This window comes from Cimex lectularius, unplaced genomic scaffold (genome assembly GCF_000648675.2).
Source record: "Cimex lectularius strain Harlan isolate CLEC.00 unplaced genomic scaffold, Clec_2.1 scaffold9, whole genome shotgun sequence".
Lineage (NCBI taxonomy): Eukaryota > Metazoa > Arthropoda > Insecta > Hemiptera > Cimicidae > Cimex > Cimex lectularius.
The window spans coordinates 2,520,879-2,530,144 of record NW_019392733.1 but is presented as its reverse complement, the minus strand read 5'-3'; the positions used below and the strand labels follow the sequence as shown (position 1 = coordinate 2,530,144).

Genomic DNA, 9,266 nt, shown 5'->3' with positions numbered 1-9,266 from the left:
AAAAAAAGGTTAATTTTAAGTTAAGAAATATTATTTGGTCATTAAATAAGTTTAATTTGAAGGAAAAATTTTAATTTGAAATTAAAAAAAATTCATTTGAAAGTTTAAAAAATTGATATTAAAAAGGTTTAACTGATTATTAAATTGTCATTCTGATGTAGTGTATCACAAATTTGGGAGGGTGACAGGCGAAATAAGTTTAAACTTTTGAAAAGGGGGCTAGGCGTTCGCAACGGTTTAGGCGTCGATGCGGCGCTCATCACTGTAAGGTAAAAGTCCCGGGTTCGAATCCAGCGGCCGTGCATTCACACCTAACATACTTACAAATGGGCTTATTTTTCAAAAACACCGGCACCCCGAGGGTTCATATAACCTCGTAATTTAAATATCCTCGTTAAAATAAAAAAACAATTGAGAAAAAATGCTAATATGACAAAATTTGAGAGATGATTTGCGTTTCTAAATTATTATTTTTCGATACGATTTTTTAAATAATCTGTAAAATTTAATTAATGAATTTATTTAAAGGTGTACTTAGAAAGATAAATAAATTTAATTTTAACATATCATTAAAAAAATCGTATTCCCAAATAGTTTAAGTTTTGTTTACAATATTACAGAAGACTCAACGAAAACAAACTAAAGTTCTCTCTCATCATTTGAACAAATAAAACTAGAAATAGAAAAAAAAATCATATAAATAAAAAAGGCAATACGTCAAATTCAGCAGAATTCTGGTGTTTGTTTGGTCTCGGAGAGTTGTTTCTAAACAGAAAGGCGAATTATGTTGCCGCCTGGATTTGCAAACACCCGCCTGCATACCTATGGGAAGGTAGGAGTACTTTTCCATGTGGGTGTAAATGGAAGCAAGTGCTTCATTTCACTGAACTGTGAATGGGGTGTGTTATCTATACCAGTCGACTACCAACCCCTTTTACAAAAAAAAATCTAAGGGTATCCTCTCGTTGGAAACATTGGACCAATTTTCTGTTTTCAACATTATATCTCACAGAAAATAATTTGGACCTAAAATAACATGACGATATAAATGAAAACCGTAAATTAGAAAGAAAGTGCATATTAGGATTTAAAACCGTTTTATGAAATGGAAGTTTGTCTTAGGGTCTGTGAGATGAGGCTGATATCCAGAAAAAATTGATCGGAAACTACCTAATTTTATGTTTTATAACTACTTTCACGTAATAATATTCAAACTTACAAACAAATCTTCCATGAGAACAACTTCCCTAAAAACAAATCAACATCAATTATAACCCAGCACTACACAAAACAACATCCTCCACAGTACACAACACATCATCAAACCAATCATACAAAGACAAATCAATATGTATGTCTATTCCATTCTTCCACACATTGTCACACAATTAAGTAAATTTCTCTCCTCAGAACACATTAAAATAGCTTTTAAAAGTGTTAAACAGTAAATACGCTTTTTCCCAAAGTCAAAGACCGAACACCAACAGCCGACAAATTCGATGTAATTTATAAATTAATTAATCTTTTCATGTAAGGTTTAGATTGAAATGAAAAAGCTAGTGCCTCGAGCGGGATTCGAACCCGCGACCTTCGGCTAAATACTCCGCTGCTCTACCACTTGAGCTATCGTGACTTCAATCCACTCGGACACCAACTTCGTATCCCTCTCGTGGCATAGCTGTTTCATTTCAACCAAAGCCTTACATAAAAAGATTAATTAATTTAAAGAAGTAATTTGGTCAATAGACCACTAAATATAATCGATTTAATAAGTAAAACGAAGTATAACTTCACTGATAGCTCCCCGTGGCCACTTCATATGTCGCCGAGAATCGAATCCTGATTACACAATATTTGAAAAATTGCAAAAAGGAGAGAAAATTCGAAAGGTTGTAGGTTGAGATGGGAAGTTGGTGTCCGAGTGGATCGAGGTCACGATAGCTCAAGCGGTAGAGCAGCGGCGTATGAAGCCGAAGATCGTGGGTTCGAATCCCGCTCGTGCCATTGACTTTTTTATCTCAGCTAAAAACCTTAATTAATTGTAATCTATCACTATCTATCACTTTAATAGTGGTTCAAAACAATTTTTTGAACGTAGTCAATTAAGTGGTCTCTTGTACTCTTCAATTTGCCATAAAGTTTTTAGGCCGTTTGAAAACTTTGATTTTGGATTTATATAAGCTGGAATCTGAACATGTATGTACATATATACACATTTTCAGGGTTGAGCTTATCACTTCTCGCTGTCTATTTTTTGTAAAACAATAAATTACTGGCAGGTCTCGAAAATCTTCCACCTCGGGTGTGGGGAGAGAGTACGTGTTCAGACATCGGTTTTATGCGTGCAACACTGAGATTAGGCTCCGGGTGCTGTCGACAGCTAGGCCAATTCAGCACCCAACGCATGGAGTTGTTAGATTCGAACCCATCCCTAACTACCTAACCTTAACCATTCACACTATCCTTCATTCTTAAATAGATTCTTGCCCTTTTACATACCGTTCACCCATTCACTCAATTAGGGTGGTGGTGTATTCGATATTCATCTTTTACACCTATTATTTAACCTAACCTAACTGACTTTCAATGGCGTGCTCAATATTCCGCTATCAGCTCTATTACACTACACATTCACTTGCAGCACATACTAGGTACTCAAACCTATCAGTTGTTTTCTTCACTTTTTGTAAAATATGGTTCTAGTCACAAATTTGTTGTCTACAACTATCCGGATTTCAAACATTAAAACGCATCATCAATTTTGAAAGAGGTGGTCCTTACAAGCACGTCTCTCGACACGAATTGCCAGAGTGAACCCCAGTTTTAATGTAGCTCAATTTTGAACGTGAATTGCAACTAAACTAAATGTTATCCTAATAAATATTGTAAGAAAGTAATTTTTAAATAAGTGATTAATCTGTAATGTAATTTTACATTTTTTATTTCAAAATTCTCAAACCAATCTAGTTCCCTCCTTTTATTGAAACTGTAACACTATTGTATTGAAATTTAAATTTAAATTGTGTTTTGTCTCATTTAATTGGTTCTTAAATTCAAAAATTTGTTTGATTCAGGCAAGGCTTCTTTAATTCACGTTCTAATTTTTCTGCTGATTTGTCATATATATTTAACATCGCAATCATTACAAGTAAGTTTGTTAACCCCGCGTTTTGACAAATTGTGAACCTTAACGTTCGGATTTGAGAGGAGGCTTTTAATTTAACATGCGTCTCTAAAAGCTAATCTAAAACCTTCTCGTTTAAAAATTCAATTCAATTTAACTTAATTTAAATATTCAATTAATTATACACAATTTTTTTCGAAATGAAATGAATGAAATGAGAAGTTTGTGGCATGGGCTATCGAAGTCACGGTAGCTCAAGTGGTAGAGCAGCGGCGTATTGAGCCGAAAGTCGTGTGTTCGAATCCCGCCTGTAACACAAATTTTTCATTTAAAATAAAATTGTGTAAATTAATTGAGTATTTATATATTTAATAGAAGCTGATAAAATTTAGTATTAATTTAATTTAGTCAACAATTCATGTCGAGAGTGGTGCTTGTTACTCTTTCAATGATAAGTATAAATTCTTGACATTCGGATTGTAATAAACAACAAAGTTGTGAGGAGAGCCATATTTTATAAAAAGTGAATCTACATACTCACCACGTCTTCATCATTTCTAACTTAAGTCTTATTATACAACAATGCAAACCAGTTTCCTCCAAAAATTGAGGACCCAGATACTCAATGCTGAATAAGCACGATTCTCGGCTGGCATTCCTACACGCTCTCCATACAGAGCCAAGAATTGCATACTTCAGTTAAGAAGGTGGGACACATCGACCAACCTTTCTTTACATACCGGACATATAACCTGGCCATGACCAAAAAGTAAGCAACCGTGAGTCCACGCCGTTTGAATAATCTTGTCTTGTGTTATAACCTCCCTTTACAACTAAACCGTTTATGCACCCTACTACTGCAAAAGGAAAAGGTTTGTAATGTTTTTATGGCCACTTGAAATTTTTTTAATTTGATCAAAACATCGCTTCTCCTGAAAAGCTGCATTTTATCTTTTTCGGTACAGTTTTCTACAAAACCTATCATAATGAAACTATTAAGTAGTAGAAAACAGGTATATAAAAGGTAGCGAGCAATATTGACCACAAAACACCCTTATTTAGAACTTTTTTTTTTCAATGAATTGGGAAGTTTGTCTCGCAATCGCTGTGCTAGGGTCTTTTTAAAGAGTACATAGAGTTAAATATTTCAGGGTATATATATATTAGGGTTATATGGAGCATGGTCATAAGTTACAACCGTACATATTCAATTAGTTATAACAAGTTTACGGCGAACATTTCCGCGAACTCACTAGTCTTGCTGGTTATTCTAGCTGTTTAAATGGGCAGCCAGCATTTTTCGGACCACAGGATTTTTTTAATTATTCCGTTTTATTAAACTACAACCTTTTAGTGCACAGAATAAAATTTATTATGGAGATTCGGAGATTTGGAAGCTTTTTTTTAGTGTTGCTAGTTAAGCATTCTACTTTGAAGTGTTTGTAAAGTTCCATTTTTCTCCAAAACCTTCGTTTTACTGCAACGATTATTTTTTTGTTTTCTAGACTAACAATAGGGAAACAAACAGAGTTAGAAATATTGATTTATAAAACGAGGTGAGATATAAATTAATTCATAGAAATGATGAATGGTGCAGTGAGTGCGGTGTTCAATCCTTTTAAAAAAGATAGTTCCTACTCACAGTAAGTATCGCTTACTGTGAATACAATCTATCTTTTTAAAAAGGATTAAATTTATTTTCTATACAAATGAGAGTTGAAATTGTTGAAAACTTTAGGTTGTTGCCGAGTAACGGGTAAGTATTTTTTTTCAAAGCTAGGAATTTGTAGTATATAAAGCGAAATCCAAAAATAAGATGGATTGGGTGTTACAGACAAAATAGATTTTGAGAAAATAGTACAGAAAAATGACAACATTTTGCATCTCTTTGAACAACTAAATAACGCTTCAAAATATGATAAAAAAAGAATTTTTTAGCGTTTGAGCTAAAACAACAGTCGCTTTAAAAAAATAAATTTATATCAAAATTTAAATCCACCGAGGAAGTGGAGTTAAAAAACAAATAAGAAAAGCCCAGTTCATCCAAAAAACTACCCCTCAAATCAAGTAAATTTTCCCTTTTACTCATACAATAGTTTAATAATGGTAATTTTATCCTTAATATTATCCTAGTAAGAACGTTAGTAATGATAGTAACTATAAAAGAAACAACAACATGATTTGATCAGAACTATTCATTGAAGATGACGCAATGCCGAAACGCATTTGAGTATTTCAACAAACCTGCCAACGCGCAGAAACCCAGTAAATGACCTTATGCCGGTTCAGCATGGGTTCATCGACTTCATCATCAATTATTGTATTTTTCTTTACTTGGAAATGTATTCAATTTACTTTTAAAAAAGTTGTTATTGTAATCGAACATTTTTATTTTATTTTGATTTAAAATCTCGCACATGGACAAATCCTGTCACACTCAAACTCCAACTTGACAACTTGAATCATTTAACTCTAGCTCAGTTGAATAAAAAAAGAATAAAACTTATTCCTGTATAAATTGAAGTTTGAAGCAAAATACACTTTTTTCCCCTTTTTCCTCAAGTTATCGAATTAAAAATAATTTTTCATTTTTATCATAGGATCTTGTATTTTTAAATAAAGCGTTGATTGCATTTCAGTCTGAATTATATTAATCATCTTGGGGACGCAGTGTTCTGTTTCGATCGGTGCCATCCGTTCATTTAGAAGAACAACTCATTAAATTATGCACATTTCATTTTTATTCATAGCCCTTTGTCCGAATGGGTTAGCATGAATTTAAAACAGCAGTGACCCTAATTAGTTTACATGGGGAAATAAAAATTTTCGCCGTTAGGTGGGCGGGGTATGCGCAGGACGAAAACATTACTTATGGAGTGGTTTAAGCAGAGTTTGGCTGGCTGGAGTATGATTGATGCTACGGCTCTGTTCTGTGTAGCAAATAGCCAAATCATTGTATTGTGTAGTTGAGTGGAGTCTACGTGCTTCGCATCCTGCCGCATTACGAGCTCGCTTTTAATAAATTACTCTAAGGATCGATCATCCCGGCGCACTCTTCAAATTCTTCAATAATACTTAGGGCCTAACAGAATCGGTGCCATTTTTCAGCGCAATATTCAATCCGATTCAGTTCTCTAAAAGAAGCGATTTCTTTCTTGGGACTCTCTTTTAAACTGGTGATAAATCTGAACGATTCTTCCGAATATTTTGAATTGATATTACATAAAACCAATAAATACAAATGTACACAGACTATTTCTCTTGAAGGAGTACTTATATAAAATGGAATAAGATTACAAATATCTATTAACTAATTATTTTTTGTCTATCTGATTTGGTGGACCAAGAATGTTCTGCTGAGAGCGATCAAGTTCATCAGACACGTTCGTACCTTGGCTTTACGGGAGCAAAGAAAAATTGAGTGTGATCGTCCACAGTACTTCCGCATGTCGAACTAAACTGTGGCCATTGAGAACTATGCCTGGGAGACCAAAACGCTGGATATTCCAAAAAATAGTAATCTACTCGGACAGTCAGGCTGAACAGGTAGTCAGCCGTGAAAGGTTCAGAGATATGGAGAGAGAGAATTGAAGCACGGTCCGACATTAGGAGTATACTAGGGATGATAGATAAGCCAACACAATTTCAGTGAGGACACCTATCAGCCTTGAACTCTTTGGCTACATACCAAATTACAAACATTGTCTTTCCATCAGGAAGGTTATGATTCCTCAGTTCAGAGGGAAAGTATTTCAAGGCAGAGGTGTGTGAAAAAGGTCTTGAAGGACCATCATGCCTGTTCAGCTTGTAAATAATTGGAATGTAGTTTCTTTTTTAGAATAACAGGACGAGTATACTTTCACCTCAGCATGGTTGCTTACGTAAAGTAGCAGCAATGTTATATGCAACCACCCAAGCATAGTTGCCTGAGGTGGTACCAATGTTACCAACATATACCTAACTAAAGTTGGTAACCGTAGCTGGTAGCAATGTTTTCACCATCCACTTCAACATAGTTGCCTGCCTACTTGCCTTTTCAATTTTCTCGTGGCTTTAACCATTTTTTACATATTAGTTCTGTTGTATGTAAAGTAACGAACCTTCTATGATGAACGTTCATTGCAAACTAGGGAATCTACCATAAAATTGGACATTCGAATCTTTCTTTCAATTTTATATGACTCCACAGCAAATGGACTTTGTAATTCATAATAAATTTGTGCTTCATTTAATTTGTAATGTTTCGACAATCCTATATTTGCGTAATATTAACTATAACACCTTAAAAAATAATTTTATTTTTTTGTTAAGGACCCGTCTAGAGACAAGGGCTAGCCTCCCGTTTATGGTTTATCACGTCGGTCCAGCTTAATGAGAACGGTTTCCCCTTTTCCCTATTTTGGTTTCATTGTTCATTGGAGGAGTTCGGACAATACCAATTCGGCGACTTATTGGTGAAATCATAAATTGGTGAGGGTGGAATGAGGGGCAATTATTGCAAGGACGTGAGATAGTGGGCTTGAGCCCAGGCGAGGCACCTGGGAAGCTCCCACAAAATCAGTTGTGGGAATGCGGGATCCCATCCCAGCCGAGGGATGCTAATCCCATCCCTTTCCAGGGCCGACAAAGATCCAAGATAACGTGTATAGAGGCCCTGTGGGTCCACTCAACCCAATCATCTACCCCAGGCCATCTCAAGAACCGAACCATTACCCTCTTTCTGTGATACATTAAATCAGATTTGCGATCAATTACTAGATTACTCGCAAAAATCCCATTACGGGGGGGAAAGATTAGTTTTATTGTTTCCAGAACATTCTCAAAATTGCTATTTCAGCAGGCATGAAGAATAATGTGACAATATTAAATCCTGCAAAAGACACACTTCTCTGATTTCTACAATCCATCTATCAATACATCTGAACATTTAAGACATAATTTTAGTTTTTTAGATTAAATAGCTTTATTTTTACTTAAAGCATTGCTACATTTACGCGGAAAAAACAAGCATCACCATGAATTTCTCGCAGCCATATTTTATTAAAAATAAATAATCGAATTAAATATTTACTGTTATAAATTTAGTACGTCAACTTTGTTTTCTTGTTTTTCTTAAAACCAGGAGGAATTGATTGAATGAAATATGGTGAAAAACAATTAAAATGAAAAATGATCAGAAAAACATTAGTTATTATGCAAACAAAAATACATACAAATTTGTGGTGTTTAGTGACAGATAATTAATGATTATTTGGATATCATGAGATGCGCTCTGGTGTGACGTAGGTTTAGAAAAAAAAATTATTTATCGTGCAAACATTTTTATCTTTATTGAGATCATGTTCAGGGCCTGGGGTTTGTAAATATTGTTTAAATTATACAAATACTATTTACTATATTATACAAATACTTGTAGTATGTAAAAAAAAGAATTTATACAATGATAGAAATTTTAGACTCAATCAAAATATTTATACTCACTCAAAGTTTTTGTTTTCTGTGTAGATGTGTCATTATTCTGTGTCGTGTTGAGATTGCCAGAGAGATATTGATGTTTTTTGTTTATATACGTTGGATTTTAAATGGGTGGGAAAGGAATTAGGGATAGAAAGACATTTTTCTATGAGGAGTTGGCTTGGACGTGAAAAGAGCCGACAATGGGAAAAATTGGTAATGGTTCGGCCTGATTAACATTTCAGGATTATACAGACCGGGGTAATTAGGGAAAAGGAAGGACAAATTGTTGAAGAATTAACCTGTGTAGAAATGTTTGATGTGTAGAATGTAATAATTGTTTTTTATGTTGTATTATATGTTTGGTGTGAGATATGAATGTTATTGATATTGAATTTGATTAACAGTATTATCGTAGCTGCGACTGAGTTTACATTTGTCCGTTCTGTAATTGATGATTTGTTTATCTCTGTTGACCTAAACCATTTCTAAAAAGTTACATTTATGTTTGTTTTGTTCTGTGTGTAATATTTTTGGATTGTTGAAGTCAAAATTGTGTTGGTGTTCAAAATGTTGGGTAGCCAGTGCTGTAGAATTTTTTTTGGGTTGTTTGCAAAAGTAGATATGTTGTTTTATACCATTATTCAGATATTGGGATGTAATTCCGATGTAATTTGCCGGATAATTT

At 34.2% G+C, this 9,266-nt stretch overlaps 1 non-coding gene across 1 annotated transcript; it reads left to right on the top strand.

Annotated features, from left to right (window-relative positions):
* The first annotated feature begins 1,931 nt into the window (after positions 1-1,931).
* Trnah-aug lies at positions 1,932-2,004 on the top strand. Its single transcript has one exon. It is a non-coding gene; the product is annotated as a tRNA-His (tRNA).
* Positions 2,005-9,266: the final 7,262 nt, after the last annotated feature.